Consider the following 23,019-nt stretch of genomic DNA (forward strand, 5'->3'; position numbering starts at 1 on the left):
CTCATTGCAAGCTTCTGGCTATTATATGTATTCTATAAGTGCCCATGATTTTTTAGGTGCTTTACAAAAAAAGCAAGCAAGCAGTGCCTGTTCTACAAAAAAAAAAACAGACATAGCTGTAAGGTATGGGAACAATCAACAAGTAGCATAGCTGGGTGGTAATTGGTCATAGCCCAGCATTTCTGTAATTATTTTATTTACAAAGGAATGTAAATAAAATAATTCCAGAAATACTGGGATATGATGTGTAGGGAACCTCAAATTACCCTATAGCCATGACATGATCATTACTTGCAGATATTACAGGACTTTTACATCTATCTACTTTGAATTGATGCTCTTGCTCCCCATTCACCAAACTTCACACTACACCATGTATTTGTTCCAGAGAGCTCCCTTTTGTTGTAACGAGAGAACAAACACCTAAATTTTTCCCTTAACCCCTTTCCCAAACTCATGCAATAGTTATGGCTGAAAGCTAACTTGAAGTAATGATTTCAGCAGTTGAAGGGAAAGGACTATTAGATAAATGAATTTGTTTGTAATGACATTTTGGGCTAAATGGTGGCTTTTAATCAGTGTCCTTGGTAGTGAGTCGTGTACAGGCCCAGTAACTCTGCAGGAGCAATTTGGGGCATTGTGTCTCATGCAAGTGTCACGCTGACAGAGCCTGGTCATCAGCGGGCGGGATCAAACCTGGGACCTCTGGAGCTTAGTGCATGAGCCTCTACCACATGAGCTAAAAGTCAATTGGTTGTTAGCCAAGGCTGTAGAGCAGACTCATTAATTGCTTTCTCTCTCTCTAAATCAGGGATGGGCAAACTATGGCCCGGAGGCCACATCTGGTCTTTCAGATGTTTTAATCCAGCCCTTGAGCTGCTGCTGGGGAGTGGGGTCCAGGGCTTGCCCTGCTCTGTGCATGCGGAGGCTCTGCGTGGCTCCTGGAAGCAGCGGCATGTCCCTCCTTTGGCTCCTATGTGTAGGGGCAGTCAGGGGGTTCTGCATGCTGCCCCCGTCCCAAGCACCGCCCCCACAGCTCCCATTGGCCAGGAACCTCATTTCTGGCTCCACCCCAGAGCTCTCACCCCCTCCCACACCCCAGCTCCCAGTTTTGTGAGCATGTATGGTCTGACATACAATTTCCATATCCAGATGTGGCCCTCAGGCCAAAAAGTTTGCCCATCCCTGATCTAAATAGTCTCAGTGCCACTAGAGGGGACAGAACACCACATCCAGGAGGTGTGTGGGTTACACAAGCCCTGTGTCTTTGAGAGCAGAAGGGAAATTGCTGTTATGCCTGTTGAAAGGGTGCAGCTTGCATTCCTATCCAGGTGGGGCAAAGTCTGCTGGCTGGTAGAGAAGTGACAAGGGGTACATCTACACTACGGGATTATTCCGATTTTACATAAACCAGTTTTGTAAAACAGATTGTATAAAGTCGAGTGCACGTGGCCACACTAAGCACATTAATTCGGCGGTGTGCGTCCATGTACCAAGGCTAGTGTCAATTTCCGGAGCGTTGCACTGTGGGTAGCTATCCCGTAGCTATCCCATAGTTCATGCAGTCTCCCCTGCCCATTGGAATTCTGGGTTGAGATCCCAATGCAAAAACAGTGTCGCGGGTGATTCTGGGTAAATGTCGTCACTCAATCTTTCCTCCAGGAAAGCAACTGCAGACAATCATTTTGCACCCTTTTCCCCTGGATTGCCCTGGCAGACGCCATAGCATGGCAATCATGGAGCCCGTTTTCCTTTTGTCATTGTCACCGTATGTGTACTGGATGCTGCTGACAGACGCGGTACTGCACTGCTACGCAGCAGCATTCATTTGCCTTTGCAAGATAGCAGAGATGGTTACCAGTCATATTGTGCCGTCTACCATGCCATTGTAAATTGGCAATGAGATGACGGTTATCAGTCATTCTGTACCGTCTGCTGCTATCATGGGTGCTCCTGGCTGGCCTCGCTGAGGTCGGCCGGGGGCGCATAGGCAAAAATGGGAATGACCCCCTAGGACATTCCCTTCCTATGTTTTGTCTAAAAATAGAGTCAGTCCTGCCTAGAATATGGGGCAAGTGTACTAGAGAACCAGAGAACACAGTTGCTCCGTGTCAGAGCCCCAGAAATCCCGCAGAAATGATGAGGTGCATGCCAGTCTAGGGGGTGCCCCTGCAACAACCCCACCCGTTGCTTCCCTCCTCCCCCAACCCTCCTGGGCTACCATGGCAGTGCCCCCCCATTTGTGTGATGAAGTAATAAAGAATGCAGGAATAAGAAACACTGACTTTTTAATGAGATAAAATGAGGGGGAGGAAGCCTCCAGCTGCCATGATAGTCCAGGCAGGACATTAAAGGGTAGGGGGGGAGAGGAGAACAGCCTTCCACTGCTATGATAGTCCAGGCAGTACAGAATCTTTTCTTTATACATGATGGCGGGGGGGAGGCTGATGGAGCTCAGCCCCCAGTTGCTATGATGAGGACGGTTACCAGCCGTTCTGTACCATCTGCTGGGAATGACCAGGAGTCATTCCTATTTTTACCCAGGTGCCCCTGGCCGACCTCACCGAGGCCAGCCAGGCGCACTCACGGGCTGATGACGAGAACGGATACCAGTCCTTCTGTACTGTACCATCTGCCACCGGGGAGGAGAGGGGAGAGGATGCTGCTGTTTAGCTCTCCAGCACCCCGTCTACCAGCAGCATGCAGTAGACATAGGGTGACATTGAAAAAAGGCGAGAAACGATTTTTCCCCTTTTCTTTCGGGGGTGGGGGGAAGGGTGTAAATTGACGACATACACCCTGAAACACCCGGGAAAATGTTTTTGACCCTTCAGGCACTTGGAGCCCAGCCAAGAATGCAAATGCTTTTCGGAGACTGCGGGGACTGTGGGATAGCTGGAGTCCTCAGTACCCCCTCCCTCCATGAGCGCTGTTTGATTCTTTGGCTTTCCGTTACGCTTGTCACGCAGCACTGTGCTGAGTCCCTGCTGTGGCCTCTGGAGATTTTTTCAAATGCTTTGGCATTTTGTCTTCTGTAATGGAGCTGTGATAGAACAGATTTGCCTCCCCTTACAGCGATCACATCCAGTATCTCCCGTATGGTCCATGCTGGAGCTCTTTTTGGATTTGGGACTGCATCGCCACCTGTGTTGATCAGAGCTCCACGCTGGGCAAACAGGAAATGAAATTCAAAAGTTTGCGGGGCTTTTCCTGTCTACCTGGCCAGTGCATCCGAGTTCAGATTGCTGTCCAGAGCAATCACAATGGTGCACTGTGGGATACCGCCCGGAGGCCAATACCATCGATTTGCGGCCACACTAACCCTAATCCGATATGGTAATACCGATTTCAGCGCTACTCCTCTCGTCAGGGAGGAGTACAGAAACCGGTTTAAAGAGCCCTTTATATCGATATAAAGGGCCTCGTTGTGTGGATGGGTGCAGCGTTAAATCGGTTTAACGCTGCTAAAATCGGTTTAAACGCGTAGTGTAGACCAGGCCAAGACCATAGCTGAATATTTTCTCTTCCGTCATAGACTCACCAGACTTTAATGTCATAAGGGACCATTTTAATCATCTAGTCTGACCTCCTGCACATTGCAGGCCACAGAACCTCACCCACCCAATTTATAAGGGCTAATTTTGCGGCAGACTATTACACTGAGCAGTGCTTGTGACTCTCTGAATGCAAGGACTGCAGTTATGCCTGCATGTCATCCTCTATCCCATGTATGTTCAGGCTATCCACAAACTGGCCTTTTCTGTTTCAGTTTTTTAATCCTACTGTGAATCAGATAATTTTGTGCAATTTACTAAAACAGATAACTATTAGTCTGACCATTCTTCTTGAAGACACTGATCTACCTTTTCTATTTAGGAGAATAATGACACTTTCAAATAAACCAGGTAAGATGAGACGAGATCTAAATCAATCAGTGGTAAGAATGGTCATACTGGAGCAGACCAATGGTCCATCTAACCCAGTATCTTGTCTTCTGAGAGCAGCCAATGCCAGATGCTTCAAAGGGAATGAACAGAACAGGGCAATTATTGAGTGATCCATCCCCTGTCGTCTAGTCCCAGCATCTGGCAGTCAGAGGCTTAGGGACACCCAGAGTCTGGGATTGCATCCCTGACCATCTTGGCCAATAGCCATTGATGAATATCCTCCATGAATTTATCTAATTCTTTCTTGAACCCAGTTATAATGTTGGCCTTCACAGCATCCTCTGGCAACCAGTTCCATAGGCTGACTGTGCCTTGTGTGAAGAAGTACTTCCTTTTGTTTTAAACCTGCTGACTATTAATTTTGAGTGCCCCCTATTTCTTGTGTTGTATTAATGGGTAAATAATGCTTCCTAATTTGCTTTCTCCACACCATTCATTAATTGATAGACTTCTATCATATCCCCCACTCCTCCCTCTGTCTCGTTTCTAAACTGAATGGCCCCAGGCTTTTTAATCTCTCCTCATATGGAAGCTGTTTCATACTCTTAATTATTTTCATTGCCCTTCTCTGTGCCTTTTCCAATTTTAATATATCTTTTTTGAGCCAGGATGACCAGAACTTCAGGCAGCATTCAAGGTGTTGGCGTATCATGGTTTTATATATTGGAATTATGATATTTACTATCTTATTATTTATCCTTTTTCTAATGATTCCTAACATATTGTTAATTTTTTTTTATTACTGCTGCACAGTGAGTGGATGTTTTCCGAGAACTATAAACTAGGCAACAGCGAATGTAGACCCATTCATTTTGTATATATAGTTGGGATTATGTCTTCCAATGTGCATTACTCTGCATTTATCAACATTGAATTTTATCTGATATTTTGTTGCCCAGTCACCCAGTTTTGTGAGATCCCTTTGTAACTCTTTGCAGTCTGCTTTGAACTTACCATCTTGAGCAATTTTGTATCATCTGCAAATTTTGCTACCTCACTGTTTACCCCTTTTTTCAGATCATTTATGAATAAGTTGAACAGAACTGGTTCCAGTACAGACCCTTGAGGGAGACCACCATTTACCTCTCCATTCTGAAAACTGACCATTTATTCCTACCCTTCGTCTCCCCCCCCCACATCTTTTAACCAGTTACTGATCCATGAGAGGATCTTCTCCCATGACTCCTTGCTTTGCTCAAGAGGTAAGGCACCTTGTGAAAGGCTTTCTGAAAGTCCAAGTACACTGTATCTACTGGATCACCCTTGTCCATGTTTGCTGAACCCCTCAAAAAATTTAAATAGATTTGTGAGTCATGATTTCCGTTTACAAAAACTGTGTTGAATCTTCCCCAACAAATCATATTCATCTGTGTATCTGATAATTCTGTTATATACTATAGTTTAAATCAATTTGCCTGGTATTGAAGTTAGGCTTACCAGCCTGTAATTGCCAGGATCACCTTTGGAGCCTTTTTTAAAAATTGGAGTTACATTACCAGATGACTGGAGAATAGCTACAGAGGCTGATTTAAGTGACAGGTTACATATCACAGTCAGTAGTTCTGCAATTTCTTATCTCAGTTCCTTCAGAACTCTTGGATGAATTCAATCTGGTCCTGGTGATATATTACTGTTTAATTTATCAATTTGTTCCAAAACCTCCTCTATCAACAACTTATTGTGGGACAGTTCCTCAGATTTGTCACCTAAAAAGAATGACTCAGTTGTGGGAATCTCCTCTGAAATGAAGACGGATGCAAAGAATTCATTAGCTTCTCCGCAACAGCCTTGCCTTCTCTGAGTTCTTTTTTAGTATCTCAATCATCCAGTGGCCTCACTGACGGTTTCACCGTCTTCCTGTCTCTGATGTACTTAGATCTTTTTTTTTTGCTGTTAGTTTTTGTGTCTTTTTCTAGTTACTCTTCAAATCTTTTTTTGGCCTGACTAATTATACTTTTACACTTGATTTGCCAGTTTATGTTCCTTTCTATTTTCTTCAGTAGAATTTGACTTCCAATTTTTAAAGGATGCCTCTAACCACCTCTTTTTATGCTGTTTAGCCATAGTGGCATTTTTTTGGATCCTCTTACTATTTTTTTTAATTTGGGGTATACATTTAATTTGAGCCTCCATTATGGTTTTTTTAAAAGTTTCCATGAGGCTTGCAGGCATTTCATTCTTGTGACTGTTCCTTTTAATTTCCATTTAACTAGCTTCTTCATTTTCATCTAGTTCCCCTTTTTGAAGTTAAATGCTACAGTCGAGGGCTTTTCCCCCCCAAAAGGATGATATATTTAATTACATATGGTCACTACTACTAAGTGATTCAGCTATATTCACTTCTTGGACCAGATCCTGTGCTCCACTTAGAACTTAATTGGGAATTGCCGCTCCCCTTGTGGGTTCCAGCAGTAGCTGCTTCAGGAAGAAATCATTAATGGTGTCTAGAAATTTTATCTCTGCATTGTGTCCTGAGATGACATGCACCCAGTCAATATAGGGATAGCAGACTGGATACATAGACAATGATAGTGCTTCAGCTCTGTATCAGGCACATGGCCTGGGACAGGGCCGGCTCCAGACCCCAGTGTGCCAAGCGTGCGCTTGGGGCAGCATTTTGCCGGCAGGGCGGCAGGCGGCTCCGGCGGACCTTCCGCAGTCATGCCTGCGGGAGGTCCACCGGAGCCACGGGACCAGCAGACCTCCCGCAGGCATGACTGCGGAGGGTTCGGTGGTCCCGCGGCTCGGGTGGACCTCCCGCAGGCATGCCTGCGGGTGCTCCACCGGAGCTGCGGGACCAGCGCACCCTCCGCAGGCACGTCTGCAAGAGATCCCCCGGAGCCACGGGACCGGCGACCGGCAGCGCGCCCCCTGCGGCATGCCGCCATGCTTGGGGCGGCCAAATTCCTAGAGCCGCCCCTGGCCTGGGAGACTTGTGGATTGTGGCAACTTACAAGGTTTCCTTGTTTACTTAAATTAATAATTAGAGAGATGAAAGTTAAAGTGGGGCTTGATTCTCATTTACAGCACAACTCCTTTAGGCCTGGTCTACACTAGGAGTTTATGTCGAATTTAGCAGTGTTAATTCGACTTAACCATGCACCCGTCCACACCAGGAAGCTAATTAGTTCGACCTAGAGGGCTCTTTAGTTCGAATTCTGTACTCCTCCCCGACGAGGGGAGTAGCGCTAAATTTGACATGGCTATGTCGAATTAGGCTATGTGTGGACGGAAATCGACCTTAGTAGCTCCGGGAGCTATCCCACAGTGCACCACTCTGTTGACGCTCTGGACAGCAGTCCGAGTTTGGATGTTCTGACCAGCCACACAGGAAATGCCCAGGGAAAATTTGACACGCTCCAGCGCCTTGTGGATGTTCTGCAGGACCGCAGGCAGGAGGACAGAGCCCCCCTGCACTGTATCTGCAACCGCCCTCCCCCGCCACAAAGTCCCAAACCCCCCTCACCCAAAGTAACAAGAAGGAGGGGCGACAGGGGCCGTGAAAACTGTCACTGCACCCCTGCAGAGTGCACAAATACAAGAAGGCTCTCATTCCCTAAATGTTGAGAAGTCCTTCCCTTCCTGGCTCACCGAAGCCCCAATCCCAGTTTCATCCCCTAACTATGTAGTTGATTATTAAAAGTAGTTTGCTGTTAATTACTATTTCCGTCAAGTTTTTCTACAGAAGACTGTCTGTGAAGGGGTGGGCGGGGGGGGAAGGGGGTTGTTAATTGCATAGGACAGTCACCTTTACCAGGGTACAGACACGGGGGCAGGATCAACAGCAGGTCACACACACAGTGCAGTCAATAGGCACCCTGGTCGGTCTGGGCGGTGTTTTCCATGTTCTGTGTGGGTGGGGGGTATGTGACTTTGTGGCATGGGAGGGTGGTTACAGAACTTATGCAGCGGTCCTTATCCCGGACCACAGAGCCACGCAGCAGGGGAATCTGTAACCGTCCTCCCCCGCCACAAGGTCACGTAGCCCCCGCACACAGAGTCCCGAAAAGGAGGGATGGCAGGCTCCATTGAAACAACCAGTCCAGCACTGCAGACCGCTCTAGGAGCAGGAGCCTATCATTCCTCGAGTGTAGAAGCGGTGTTAACATCACTGCACACCCTACCCAACACAGTCTGCGTCCCACTTTCAACCCTTTAACGCGAATTCATTAATAAAGAAAATGTTGTTAATTAACAATGTTCCATTAACTTTATTTTTAAACGTGTGTTGGAAGGGGGGAAACGTGGTGAACGGGGTATGTAACCGCAGAAGAAAGTCAACAGTAACTGAAGCAGGGGCAGGTTCAGCTTCTCTGTAAAGAAACTGAACAGTCACAGGTTACCCTGCTCCCTGAGGAACCTAGCTTTCAAAGCCTCCCGGATGCACAGCGCTTCCCGCTGGGCTCTTCTAATTGCACGGCTGTCTGGCTGAGCGTAATCAGCAGCCAGGCGATTTGCCTCAACCTCCCATCCCACCATAAAGGTCTCCCCCTTGCTTTCACAGAGATTGTGGAGCACACAGCAAGCTGCAATAACAATGGGGATATTGGTTTTGCTGAGATCCGAGTGAGTCAGTAAGCTCCTCCATCTCCCCTTGAGACGTCCGAAAGCACGTTGAATGATGACAGTTACCCAAGACCACCCTCGACACATTTTTTCCCCAGCATGCATTGTGGGGAAATCCCAGAATTCAAATGGGCAGCGGGGACTGCGGGAACTGTGGGATAGCTTCCCACAGTGCACCGCTTCCAATGTCGACGCTTGCCCCGTTAGTGTGGACTCACAAAGTCGAATTAGTAAGGTCGATTCCACAAATTCGAATTAAGTTAAATCGAACTAATCTGGTAGTGTAGACATACCCTTACACTGTTTTGGCAGTTCAAAGGGGCCTTAGTGCAAGAGATTCAGGCTCTTGATCTGGACTATCCTTACTCTGGGAAGGATAGTCCAGTGGTTAGGGCACTAACAGAGGTTTAGGAGATCTAGGTTCAATTCCCTGCTTAGCTACAGACTTCCAGTGTGACCTTGGACAAGTCACTTAGCCTCTCTGTGCTTTGGTTCCCCATCTGTAAAATGGGGATAATCCTTCCTCACAGGGATGTTGTGAGGATAAATACATTAAAAATCGTGAGGTGCTCCATACTATGGGGATGGGGGCCATATAAATACTGAAGATAGATTGGTTATTAATTAACAGAATTAAAGCTAAAATTTAAAGTCTTGTCAAAATACAATGGGGAAAAAACCTACCCCAGAAAATGTAGTCTAATGTGAAAATATTCTATTATGTGTCTTGTTTAAACTTTTAAAATTTCAGCTCTGGAAAGAGTATTTTTTCCTGTCAGTTCCATGTGTTTGTATTTTCCAACATCTCCTAACCCCCATGGTTAGTTGCTTTATGTAATGCTTCATCAGCTTTTACAGCAATAACAGAGAACCATATGGCTTATAACAAAATATTATTCATATTATTGTTATTGCTCATTATTATTATTGTCATAGGAGACTATGCCTGGATGTGCATTTTTCCCTTTAAAAAGAGTAATCTGGCTCAGCTCTTTAGACTCTAAATCATATTTAGTATACTAACGAGTTTTTTGTATTCCTTTTCTTAATCTGTGAAAACATGTTTTGCTCTGATCAAACTGAACGTACTGTGAGGTTTGCCATTCCTGATCAAACTATTGATCCACCAACTTCAGTCACCTACCTCAACATTGGCCAATGTCTGATGTTTCAGAAGAAAGCAATCTTGCTCTTAAGATCTAGTAGTTCCCCTAATTCTGGGAGGCTCGACATGGGGGCAAGTTCATTCCTGACTCCTAGACCTAAAACATCAAATTGTATTCCACTGTGTTTCTCCGTTCCTTCTATACTACAGGGCCTTAAAACTCTTTGAGGCAGGGACTCTCATGTACTGTATGTTTGTACAGTAACTATCACAATGGTGCCCCAGACAGGTTTTCCTGTAGGAGATACTGCAATATACATATTAAATAAATAAATAACAACAAAGTAATAAAAATCCTATTTTAATACATTACAAATACACTGCATTTACACAGAACCTTTGAGCAAAAGGTCTCAAAACACTTCATTAAACCTGTACTCTATTTCTGTTTCCCACTAAACCCGTGGTTCTCAACCTATTTATCATTGTGGGCCACATATGTCTTATGTGGGCCGCATCCAATACTACCTCTATGGCCCTGAGGATGTCACATGGGCCGCAGCTCTGGGCTGATTGGGCCGCAAGCACTAAACTAACAACCTGAATGTAGAACTTCTGCCGTTTTTTCTTAATGCAAGAAATTTCATAGAAATAAGCACCCTGTGGAAACCCAGTCTCAAATGATCAGTTTTTAAAACTGTTGCATCCCATTTTATCTCAAAAACTTTAGTAAAAGGATGCTAAACCATCTATAAAATTATGCAGTATTTGGTAAAGTATGGGATTTTACTAGATGCATGCCCACAGATTACTCCAGTACAAAATGACTACAAAAAGTTTGTCTGGCTTTGTAGTAAAATGATTAACTATTGATGTTGTCACACATACAAAAGGTGTCATAGATCATAGATTCCAAGGCCAAGAGGGATCATTGTGAGACTGACCTCCTAAAGTAATAATTGGAGATATACCAATCTCCTAGAACTGGAAGGGACCTTGAAAGGTCATTGAGTCCAGCCCCCTGCCTTCACTAGCAGGACCAATTTTTGCCCCAGATCCCTAAGTGCCCCCCTCAAGGATTGAACTCACAAACCTGGGTTTAGCAGGCCAATGCTTAAACCACTGAGCTATCCCTCCCTCCTGTACAACACAAGCTACTGAACTTTCCCAAAATAATTCCTAGACAGGGGCGAAAGTAAAATCCAGCTCTTACCAGTATGGGTCCCACTCACGCCCCCACCCCGGAAGGGGCGGGGCCTCAGATGGAAGGGGCGGGGCCAGTCCAAACACAAGCAACCCACCTCTCCTACATACTACATGGATCCCTCCCATTGCATGACTTAGATATAGAATATAAAGCTACTATTACTACTACAAGTACTGTCTGTAACAAAACTACTATTGGAATAAGCCTGAAAAACTGAAAACTCACTGTCACATTTTTCTCCTTGTCCTCCCTCCTCCTCCTCCTCCAGCCAGGCTTCCCGTCGCGGCTAGACTTCACGTTCCCCAGACCCCCGAACTCAGCAGGGGCTGCAGTGGCTCCCCTTTAGCTTGTAGCAGGGAGCAGGGGGACTGGCTGTGGGAGAAGCCTCCCCAGGTAGCCTGCTGCCTGCACAAGAACAGTTTAAACTTAGCTGTTCACTCCAGGGACCACAGGATTGGGGGCTATTTCTGGCATCCTTGTTAATTTCACTCAGGGTTGTTGGGGAGAAATATACAAGATACTTAGAGAAAGTTTTGTCAATTTCAGACTCAGCACTCTGCAGGACACCAACAGCATCAAAACAAAAAGAGATGTGAGCCCCTATGTCCTAAGGACATTTCAGGTGTTTAATTCAATATATAAAGAGGGTGGAATGAAAACTACTATTTCTTTCAAAGGAGGCACAATAATTTCCCTGAATATCCAGTTTTCCCCTCCAATCCCTTTGTGGTTTTGTCTATCGGGCTATTTGCTTTCCCTGTGAATCTCTAGTTGTTTTACCAAAATTGCTTTGCCCAAAATAAACCCCGATCAGCAGAACACATCTTCCCACCATGTTCTCCATGTCGTTTTTTTCAAATAGTAACATTTCAAAGAGGATCTGCAAGCAGTTTGGACATCACATCCATGATCCTGTGCTGGGGAGGGAATGGGATAGATTTGAACTTGGAAACGGTTCCTGATTTTGATTGTATTTTTTGTGTATTATATTACTGAACATCGCCTCATCCAGGGGGCAGAAAAGAACTGCCTTGGCTTTGGTCACCCCCTCAACAACCGTGAGTGAAATTAACAAGGATGCCAGAAATAGCCCTGAATCCCGCATTCAGACCCGCAGTGACAGCTGCGTTTAAACTGTTCTTATGCAGGCAGCAAGCTACCTGGGGAGGCTTCTCCCTCAGCCAGTCCCCCTGCTCCCTGCTCCAAGCTAGAGGGGAGCCGCTGCAGCCCCTGCTGAGTGTTGGGGTTGGAGGAAGCACTGAGCCTACCCTTGTCGGCAGCCTGGCTGGAGGAGGAGGGAGGAGAGAAACAGATGTGACAGTGAGTTTTCCCCTTCCACTGACTTTAATTAGCTATGGATTTAAGGCTATTGTATTCTGCTCCTGCCTTGGTCTCACCATCCTCCCCGACCCCCAACAACCCTGAGTGAAATTAACAAGGATGCCAGGAATAGCCCCGAATCCTGCTGTTCAGACCTTGGAGTGAACAGCTAAGTTTAAACTGTTCTTATGCAGGCAGCAGGCTACCCAGGGAGGCTTCTCCCTCAGCCAGTCCCCCTGCTCCCTGCTACAAGCTAGAGGGGAGCCGCTGCAGCCCCTGCTGAGTGTGGGGGTCGGGGGAACTGGGAGCCTAGCCCTGTCAGCAGCCTGGCTGGAGGAGGAGAGGGAGAGAAACAACAAACAAATGTGACAGTGAGTTTTCCTTTTCCAAACTTTTATTAGCTTTGAGTTTGAACTTTTTGCTATGCAGCCAAAAGAGGTGAAAGTAAGCCAGTACTGAATGTTCCACTTACTTGCCGTACACTACTGCACCTTTTTTTACCAGTCCTGCGTACCAGGCTGTACCAGCTTACTTTCACCGCTGTTCCTAGAGTATATCTTTTAGAAAAAAACATCTAATCTTGATTTAAAAATTGACAATGATGGAGAATTTACCTTCTAAATTGTTGCAGTGGTTAATTACTCTCAATTTATGCCTTATTTCCAGCCTAGATTTGTCTAGCTTCAACTTCAACTTGCAGAAGTGACTTATTGCACATGTGATTAATATACTAACTCAAATGGTTTAAATTTTTAAAACTTTACTGTATTTGCATTGGATATTGGATTCTCTGCCCCATCTGAGCTCTGCTTGGATACAGTGGAGTGTCAGCCAGAAGCAGCTCCAACTTACACCACTGACAAAAGTTTCCCTCAGTGACCTTACCCCAGGAGGATAGAAATGTCCAGCACAGCAGCTGGCTCTACTACCTTCTCCAGCTTTGCACTAGTGGGGAACTTCCCAGCACTGGGGGAACTCTCTGCTATTTATGAGCAGTTTGAGTCCGCTTTCCACCAGCTGAGCAATACAGCATAACATGGATTTAGTGACTGGAGGATCTAGCTCATTACATCTGGATTAGATAAATAGGATCAAACCAATTTTCAAATGCCTTTGTGTCTGAGATAGAGAAAATGCTAATGTAATTGTTTAAACCGATCTATGTATTGCTAAAGTGCACCTAATTCATAACATATTTTATCTTATACATGATTATATTCAAAATTATGGGGCAGTAATTCCTAATGAAACATGATCCAGCCAAACTGGTCTTTTAAATCAAAGTTGTCTCAACCTGTTTTAACATTAAAATCACTTGTCTCATAAAAGTTTTAAAGTTTCAGGAAATTATATTAAGAATAATGATCAGTATAACAGCATTATATAAAGCAATGACATCAATTCACTTAATAAAATTCTTCAACTTAACTGCAGTATTTTGGCACAGTGACTGAGATGATTGCTTTTCTAATTATTTAAAGACAGGTTCATTTAAGCAATTACATTCTTTGTCCACAACAAGCAAATTTTTAATTAGAGAGCCCCTACTGCTATCAAAAGGACTTCATTATTTGTTTTTCATTCTCTCTCTAATCCTAAAACAACAAAGTCCGTGCTCACCAAAACTCTTGAGAAAGAGTTGATTTTGGAATTTTGTTAATGCTGTGACTTCCTGGAGATGTGCAAATCTGTTCTTATCCAAAAAGTAACATCATTAGCCATTAGGGAATAATCTAAATTAGACCTGTAATGTTTTAGCTTTTCCATCTATATTATTTTTCTCTTCAATGGCCTCTCTAGTCTCTTGCAATCTAGGACTAATATTGGTAGTGCACATGAACTGGTGGGCCTTTTAAAAAATGTAACAAGCTGTCAGATAGGCAGGGATGAGGGAGCACATATTTATTCGGAAGTTGGGGCTATCACCACAAAAAGTATTTTCTTTTGCTTTATCAAATGTTTCTGTTCAGTTCTTGTTCTTTGTCATAGTTTTAAAAATTACAGTTTTGTTTGCATGTCAGGCCGTAGTTCTTTTAGTAACAAAAACCAAGGTGGTTATTGCCACTGATATTTATGACAGTGTCTTTGGCTGGTGGCTTTCATCTACTGGGTGTTGGGAAGGCAATCTACATGGGGATTTTGATGTGGCATGGATGCTCAGTCTAGTAAGTGGAATTTCCAGTCAGACCACATATTTTCTCTTCCACTGATCCCACTAACAATGCTAAAGGCAAGGCCAGGCAAAGTGATCCTTTATCGCAAAATGCTCCAGAGGAGCCTAAAGAATTTAGGATTGCCCAACTATCAGGCTTCTTTCAAGGTGAGAGATGTTGTCAGTCAAAGTCTAATCATACCTCACAATTTGACTGCTAGATGCTGGAACTGCATGACAGGGGACGGATCACTTGATAATTTCCCTGTTCTGCTCATTCCCTTTGAAGCATCTGGCATTGGCCACTCTTGAAAGACAGGATACTGGGATAGATGGACCATTGGTCTGATCCAGTATGGCCGTTCTTATGTTCCTATGTTCTTAACATAGACCGGTCACTTAAAAACTGGGACAAACAAAGACACTGAGATGTGGAGCACTCTACTGCAAATCATGAAGTGTACTGTATGCTAATGACGTTTCAGTCTGAAAGGCCTTTCTGGACAAAAAGGTTAGAAAAATATTCACAAACACAGAAAAGAAATACAGCTCCTAATGGTCTAAATTTTTAATCTGTCTGAAATGGATTATTTAAAATAATAAATTTCATACTGGTAGAAACGGCACCTAATAAGAAAACCTGTTAGTATCTTTTTGTCAGTATTAATAAAATACAAGTTCATGACTTTTAATATGCAGTTAGTGTATATTTTTATCAAATCCCATTAGTAATCATAGTTCCTGAGTCAACTGGCTGTGTCGACATTCTAGAGAACACAGCAAGTATATCACACCAAACATTAGGGCCTCAATCCTGCAAACACTCTTGCATCTGAGTGACTTCACATAGGTGAGTAGTAGTTCTAGTGAGTGTTTAACTGAATATACCTCAGTATTTTTGTTTAATAACTGTCATTTCATCTGACTGTGCAAAATGTCCTCATTAATTTAAAATGCCTATTTTCTTACCGCCAGCTATAATTTATTCAATATAATAAAAATGTTGTTACTTCTTCAATTTGACTGTATTAAAATACAATTTAAATATAAAATAGGAATTCAACAATTTCAGCAGGAAATGAACTCTCACTTTTTTGCACCACATGCTTTTACGTTAGGTTTTCATTATAATATTGTGTAATTTTGTAAAAATGTTGATTAGCAATTTCGCAAATCTGAAAAACACAATTCTCAGGTTATGACCATGACCCTTGAAAAAATGTGAGAGAACAACCTCATTACGAGATATACCTTGCAAGAGATATTTGTTTAACTTGAACTCTGCAAGTGCAGTTGCCCAGTGCAACTGTACATATTTGCTCCAGAATCCTTTCTGAAAGGCACTATTTAAACATGTTGATGCACTGCATTGAGATTTTTTTTGTACCCATTCCAGCAGGCTTGACAAAACAAGAAGACTCAGAAGATAAATCTGTTTTTTATATCAAGAAGCACTACAAGGTAAGTGAACTACCTTTTACATAATATGTCCCCATTTAAATAAAACATGGCAGGCGTGTAAGCTCTTGTGGAGGTGCATGGTATGGTTGTATTGCTCAGTCAGATTTCTATTTTCAATTGTATTAATGTATTTGGACTCTAGTTGTCAGTCTTTGGTTTAATGGCAATGAGTTTGTTACTGTAAATTCACTGATGTGTTAGGAGGGAAGGAGAAATTGGTGTGTAAGGCAAATTTTGTGGTCCCCTCAATCCAACCCATGCCCAGAACCCAGGATGTAGTTCTTGTGTCTGATCCCCTGTGGCTTGGGTTTAGGTGAGACTGCAAACAGGTGTCTACAATGACATGGAATTTTATGATGTAGGCACTTGGACTAGCCATCAAATCATTTCACATAAGCTACTCAACAGCCACCAGGTGGTAATAGTGACTTCAGTCATTACTGTTCTGGGCTAGGTTCAATAAAGTGACCTAGAGGTGAAAGTTTCTGTCTCCTGAACCAGTCACACTTTACATGTCCCTTCTGAGCTCTGTTTTAGCCATTCTCCAGCCACTGTCAGGATGGGACACCTTTCAATCTGCCATTTAGCTGGAGAAGTTAATCCTAAACAACCCAAAGCACTCCTCATCTCTTTAGGTTAAATTCACGCCTTCTGCAGCAATTCCAGCTCTGAAAGCTGGAAACAATGAAAGTCAATGTTAATACTAATAGAACATAGCACCTATGATGTCCTTTCACAGGAGCTGTAGCATTAGTCTTCCTTTTCTTAACTCTCTTTGTTTGCTAGATAAAGACCTAACTACAAGCTAATATCCAGATCCTACAAGCCCTTAGTCATTTATGCATATAAGTAGCTCCACTGACTTCAGGGAGGCTGCATATGGAAAGAGGGTGAGGCCCTAGTTCAGTGCAACTAAATGCATCAACAAAAAACCACTCTGCACACCTGAAATGGTGTTTTCAAATATAAACTAAAAACAGAAGATGATCCAGCACTACAGAGAAAAGGCATTTCTGTGTCACTCTACTGAAAATCATTATCTCCTTTGCTTTGTATCTCGGTGCCTGCATCAATGTACTTAGGTAGTAAACTGCATAGTAAAACCATGAGCCAATCTTGAATTTCTTATTCAGGCTACACTGCTATTTTGCCTGAAGATCACATGATTGGGCCCTAATATTTACTCTTTCACTCTTAAATCACAAGAAATGTATGGTCCTGTAGTGGGTAGCAGTTTTGCTCCTTGCTATTGTTACATTAGTCAGATATCACACATGAATTTGTTTTAAAAGTGGTATGAAATATTATTTTAGACCAGGGAAGCTATATAGTGGGCTTGTGAAATAAAGATTCATTTCCTGACTGTGAAAAATCACAATGTAGACATTCAGGGTTGGACTGGAGCCTGAGCTCTGGGACCCTGCAAGGGTGGAGGTCCCAGAGCTTGAGCTAGAGCCTAAATGTCTATGCAGCAACTTTTAGTCCCATGATCTAGAGTCACCTGACCTGGGCCAGTCCTGGCTGTGTTGAGGGTCTTTTATCCCTGTAGAGATATACCCTTACTTTCAGTGGAATTTTCTATCTCTTGTTAGCTTATCACATGACTCCTCTCCTTCTCTGCAATTCACTTTACATTCATTTCTGAAATATGCAACTTTTATTTTGCCCTTTAAAAAATTATAAGAAGAAAAAGAAAGAGCAGAAAGCATGAAGTATGGTAAGACTGAAAGTGTTCTGTAACTTAGCACCAGTTCAAGGTTCAGGACTTGCTATTTATTACCGCTGGTAGAAAAAAATCTCTTTCCTTTTTTCCCCATCAATATTTTGAAAACCTTGGATCATCTCTACTCTTTGTTAAGAGAGTAACGAGAAACAAGACTATTAGTGATAGTTTTAAGAAAGAGCATCATCCTAGGAACCATCAAGACTAAAAGCAAATTTTGGACACTACTGATTGCAAAGCTTTTCAGTGGAATATGAACTATACCTTTCCAATCCTTATATATAAAATATGTATAACGATACTTACTTCCTGCTTTACAGGGGTGTTGTGAGTATTAGCTAATGCCTGTAAAGGATTTTGATCATGAAAAGTGCTATATAAGAGCTTTCGTTATCATTAGACAACTTACTTTAAAATATCCATGCCGATTACTCTCTTGCTTTCCAAACTTCACCCCCTTTCTCTCTGATGTGATTTTAGCATCTGATACCTCATAAGCAGCTAAAGTTAGAGTCTAATGTTTTACTCTACTTGAAAGCTGGCCTTCCAGACATTAAGGATCAAATGATGCCCCTTCCACACTGAACAGTAACTTACTCAAGGGGTTATCCATTCAATAGCAAATTTACTCCAAGTGATTCCATTGGTTTCAATATGAGTAGGGTTATTATAAGTTGGTCCTAAAAGAATAAATCATTGGTTTCTGGATATAATTGTTCTCAATAGCAACTAAAATCATGTCAAAACTGAGGTGGAAAAAATCCAAAATAATAAACAGAATGACATAATTTTTAATATCAGAGGGGTAGCCGTGTTAGTCTGGTTCTGTAGAAGCAGCAAAGAATCCTGTGGCACCTTATAGACTAACAGACGTTTTGCAGCATGAGCTTTCATGGGTGAATACCCACTTCTTCGGATGCAAGCATCCGAAGAAGTGGGTATTCACCCATGAAAGCTCATGCTGCAGAACGTCTGTTAGTCTATAAGGTGCCACAGGATTCTTTGATAATTTTTAATGTTTGATATCTCACAACTTGTCAGAGTAAAAACACTTCCATAAACAAATGCTCCTAAGAATGATAAATTTTCCCAAGAATTGGAGCACAGATCAGAAAGAAAAATATTTGATTCCACAGAGAAAGGCATAGTTCCATAAGGCATGGAAGTTGCTTGTGTAACCAGAAAAATTGAGTAAATGCTACACACAATAGCCTCATGTCTTGAACATCTGCACGTGAAACACAAACCAGTCAGCAAATCACTGTGGCCCAGCAAGATTGAAAGAGAATCTTCTTCTTCCAGCTAATGGAAGCTAGCAGGAGTGGCTGTGGAATAGCTTTCAAGATCTACATTCTACAGCTCTGTTGATGTAACAGAGGAGCAGGTATTTCTAGAACCAATTTATAAAGTATCTATAAAAAATAGAAAAAAAACCGACAACTCTTCCAAAGTAACAACTATATTTATGAAATGCCAAGCCTTTCACAAAATGAAGAGCAAGTAAATTTGTAGTTAAGACACAGTCTTAAACTCAGTCCATTGTTCCTCAAAAATGTAATATATGCCCATGACATCAGACATTGCAAAACACAGGTACTGCTAGGCAAATTATGGGTTGACTTTCAGCTATAAAGATGACCTGTAATGCATATTTTAAAAAAGTAGTTAACTGTAAAGATATATGTGCTGAACGCTCCAAATAGCAAAGGTAGGTGAGGCCTTCAGCAGATAAGTTATTTTAAAATGACAATTTTTTGTTTTAGGTGCCATGAAGTTTGGCTGACACATGGAACTAGCCTAGAGAGGATCAGGTAAATGGTTACTTTTCCCAGTATACAACACCACTTTGCAAAGTTTGATTATTTTAATTGCTGCATAGAAACATATATTCTTTAAAATGGCAAAATCACCCCATCAGCTAAAAAGAACATTGCTTACTTCACTTCCCTCCTCTGCCCATGTATAGGTGAGCTCTTTGATCCGGTAGGGGCATAAATTGTTGTATTGTAGAATAGTGCATGCTGCGAAAAATCGCATTTAAAGCTATAACTCTGGGAATGTTAAAACACATACAAACCCCAACAGACTGGGTAAGTTTTGTTTGTCTATTAAATGAATGTCCCTCTGACCTTTGCTGTAAAAATTCAGCACACAGGAATGAGAGAACCTAGATAATTGTGCTGAATGATTGTTCTTCCTTCCTGCAGGTTCTCACATGTGCAGTCTCACAAGGTTGCATTCTTGCTAAACCCCTGTTGAATGTACTTGTACCAATTCAGTGGTATGCCTGCTGTCTTGTGCCTAACAAAGTAGAGAAATGTATCAATGTAAAGTAGCTAAAACTACAGCTAGATAATATGAAAACAATGTTTGTTGGCGGGAAGAGCATTAAACAAAGAGGGTGAAGGCTGCACCTGTTTGAGGTGTGTGTCCACTCTTTGGCAATGTGGTCTGCAGCCAATGAGTCATACGCAGTTGTTCATACAGCCAGACTCCCTGACAGAGGCCGTGACTTGTTTTTATATGTTCTGTAGGCCTGCCAGAGAGATCCATGCCTTTGTCACTTCAAAGGGAATGCACTCTAGTTGGGGCTGCCCTTAAGGAAAACAGTGAGGCTTCAGCTGTTGCAATACGCAACCCCTTGCCTCCGAAAGCAGAGGTGATGGGCTTGCTGTGAGTACACTGCCCTGATGTTTCATGCTCTGCGCTTTTGTCTGCCTGTTTCTGAGTACTTATTACCTTTAAAGACTTCAATGTTCTTATCTGAGGGATTATCTATGCCCTGTCACAGCGAGCAAGACTTGCTGGGTTGCCCTTGCTGATGCTACTTGGGATTTCCCTCTCTAGAACTGCCAAAATAGTCAGTTGAAGACCCTTGCGTAATGGAAATCAAGTCTGTCTGACAGTTGGTCAGACCCCATCCCCTCATATGGCAACCTTTAGAGCAGAGTGCATAGCATGTTTATTTACACACATCTTTGATTTACCATTCCGGAATGTCTGAAGGTTATGGGCAAAATCCTGGTCTGACTAAAGTCGACTGAAGTAAATTGCAAAACTCCAATTGATTTCAATTCCAGGATTTCATGCTATTAATTTAGACCAGTTTTCTTGAATGGAGACTTAAATGGAGGCCACAGAGCTGCATAATTATTATATATGTGTGAGAGAAAGAGAGAGACATATTGTCCTGTTGTTTTAGAATGACATTGTTGAATGTTACTGACTATACAAATAACCCTAAAATTGACTCCTGATGAAAATATAAATATAGAGACTGTTAGGGGAAAAAAAGGCTAATTACCTATACCTTCACTGTGATGTCATTTTTGAAGAGTGTACTGTCTGCTAGGTAAAAATCATTCTTTGTTGATGGATCAGTGGCACAACAAAACATAGAATCCATTCTTTTCTATATTTTATACCTATTTATTGATTTAGGAAGTATATTCTATTATTTCTATATGGCTGCAGTTCTTGGTCCCTGAATGCTGAATTCTCAGAAACTGCACTGCATTTGAAAACAGTATGAAAGAACCCCAATGACCATAAAGCATGGAGCTGCAGTGCATATTCTACTCCTGAGGGCATTCTTTGCCAAAAAATTGTGTGCACAATATTTTAAAATTCTGCACGTTTTGTCAATAAATAAATATAGAGGCTTCAGCATGGCAGTGGGGAGCACAGGCTACTGACTGCATGGAGATGGGAGATCATCCTGCAGTCTCCCCACCCCCACCCCCACAACATGGACTCAGTGGTGAGGCTTCATCTGACCCAGACACAGCACAAGGCCTGGGCCTGCCCCAGAAACACTCTGGGGCCCTGCCCCTCTGTGCCAGGTGCACCAGGACTGGGGCAGGCAGGTTCAACTAGGCAGGATCCAAGTGTGGAGGGGCACAGGATGGGGGGATCCAGATGTGGGGTGAGAGGATTCTGTGTGGGACAATCTGGGAGCAGGCAGCTCAGTGGGGGATCTAGGTGTAAGGGGATGTGAATGCACAGAGTCGCAGGTGAAAGTGGTTGGGGGGGTCAGTGAAGGGGTCTGGGTGTTGAGGAGTGGGGCTTGGTGGGGTGGGGGTCTGGGTGCAGCTAACTGGGGTCAGTGGCATGGGAGTTTGGATGTGGGGGCTTAGCATGGTGCAGCGGGTGGGTCTCAGCAGAGTGGGGGTTTGAATGCAAGGAGCTCAGTGCGGGGTTCTCTGGGTGCAGGGGTGGGGGTCCGGAGGCCTGAGTGCACGGGGCTCCAAATGCACAGGTTGAGGTTCGATGGGGTGGGGTTTGGGTACGGAGGGCTAGGAGGGTTCTGGGTGTATGGGGTGAGGTTTGGCGGGGGTGTTTGGGTATAGGAGGTCCAAATGCATGGGGGTTGGGCAGTTGGGGGAGCAGCTCCCTGTACAGTGACCCTTCCCTCTGCAGCTGAGGAGAAATGGGGGCAGGAAGCAGGGGAGGATGCTGAGCTTCCTGCAACTGGGAGAGGTTTCGGTCTGACACAGCCCCAGACAAGTCCTGTCCTCTTTTGCATTCAGCCTAGCCGGGACTAGCAGCTGATCCTGGCTCAGGGTAGGAGCCACTGGCTGGAGTGTCTCCAGCCCTGCATTGATTTACCTCTCCGTTGGCTGCTCCGGGTGCCTGAAACAATGTACCTGTGCAGCTAGGGAGTGGTGTGTGACAGCTCTTGCAGCTTCCCTTTGCTTCTCTGTCAAAAGGTCATTTTTCTGCAGGGAAGCAAAAAAATATGCAGCGGAACACGAATTCTGTGCACGCACGGTGGCGCACAATTCCCCTAGGAGTAATATTTTATTTAATACAGTGTCATCATTCTCTCTGTCATCTTTCTGCAGCCCAATAATATTTAACCTTGTAGCATGGGACATCCATTACATCAAATGGCATTCCAGAAACTGATCAAATAATGGAGGAGTGATGTCCTGATATTATAACAGCTCAAAACAAACATTGCAATGCCAGGACATCACAATAATTTTTCTGGAGGCTCCCAACAATTCTATTTTTCACAATGGGCCTTGATTTATACCTTAAGCAAACCTAACTTCTATATGTGGCATATGGCATAAGACAGGGACGAATCTGATGCCTTATTTCCTCTCTCCTTCTGGCTGTGGCACTGAATAGCCAGAAAAATAGCTTTTACCCCTTCTTTGCCAGTTGATGATGTGCAGACAGGTTGGAGGTTTTTATTTATATCTCCCTCCCCTTTTCTCCTGGCTGCTGGGAAGGATGTGTTTGCTCAAACTCACATGTTCAGGCAGGAGAAAAACTCTGGTCCTGAGAACTCCATTCACTCTACCTGATTGATTGGAACTATTCCTGCTCCTAACTTATGGACTCCACAAGTGCCACATGTTAGCTTATATGCAAGTCCCAGTATTACACATACAAGAATAAGGTGTAATTAGGTCTTACAAAAAGAGCTGGTGGGAAATAGCAGGTGAGAGGTTTTCCATGTAAAATGTTGATTTTTAATTAAAAAACAAACAAACCCCAAACTTGAAAGATGAAGATTTTAAGTTGAAA

General features: G+C 43.3%; 1 long non-coding RNA gene across 2 annotated transcripts in view; it reads left to right on the forward strand.

The window, feature by feature from the left end:
- The window catches only part of LOC123378596, an 81,580-nt gene that overhangs the window by 13,192 nt on the left and 45,369 nt on the right, over positions 1–23,019 (forward strand). The window contains exons 3-4 of one of the 2 annotated variants that reach the window (XR_006582664.1): positions 15,694–15,758; positions 19,245–19,292. This is a non-coding gene — a long non-coding RNA (uncharacterized LOC123378596). The remainder of the gene's footprint in view (positions 1–15,693; positions 15,759–19,244; positions 19,293–23,019) is intronic. The other variant, XR_006582666.1, reaches the window with a different exon arrangement.

Source organism: Mauremys mutica, chromosome 1, assembly GCF_020497125.1.
Source record: "Mauremys mutica isolate MM-2020 ecotype Southern chromosome 1, ASM2049712v1, whole genome shotgun sequence".
In the NCBI taxonomy this organism is placed as follows: domain Eukaryota; kingdom Metazoa; phylum Chordata; order Testudines; family Geoemydidae; genus Mauremys; species Mauremys mutica.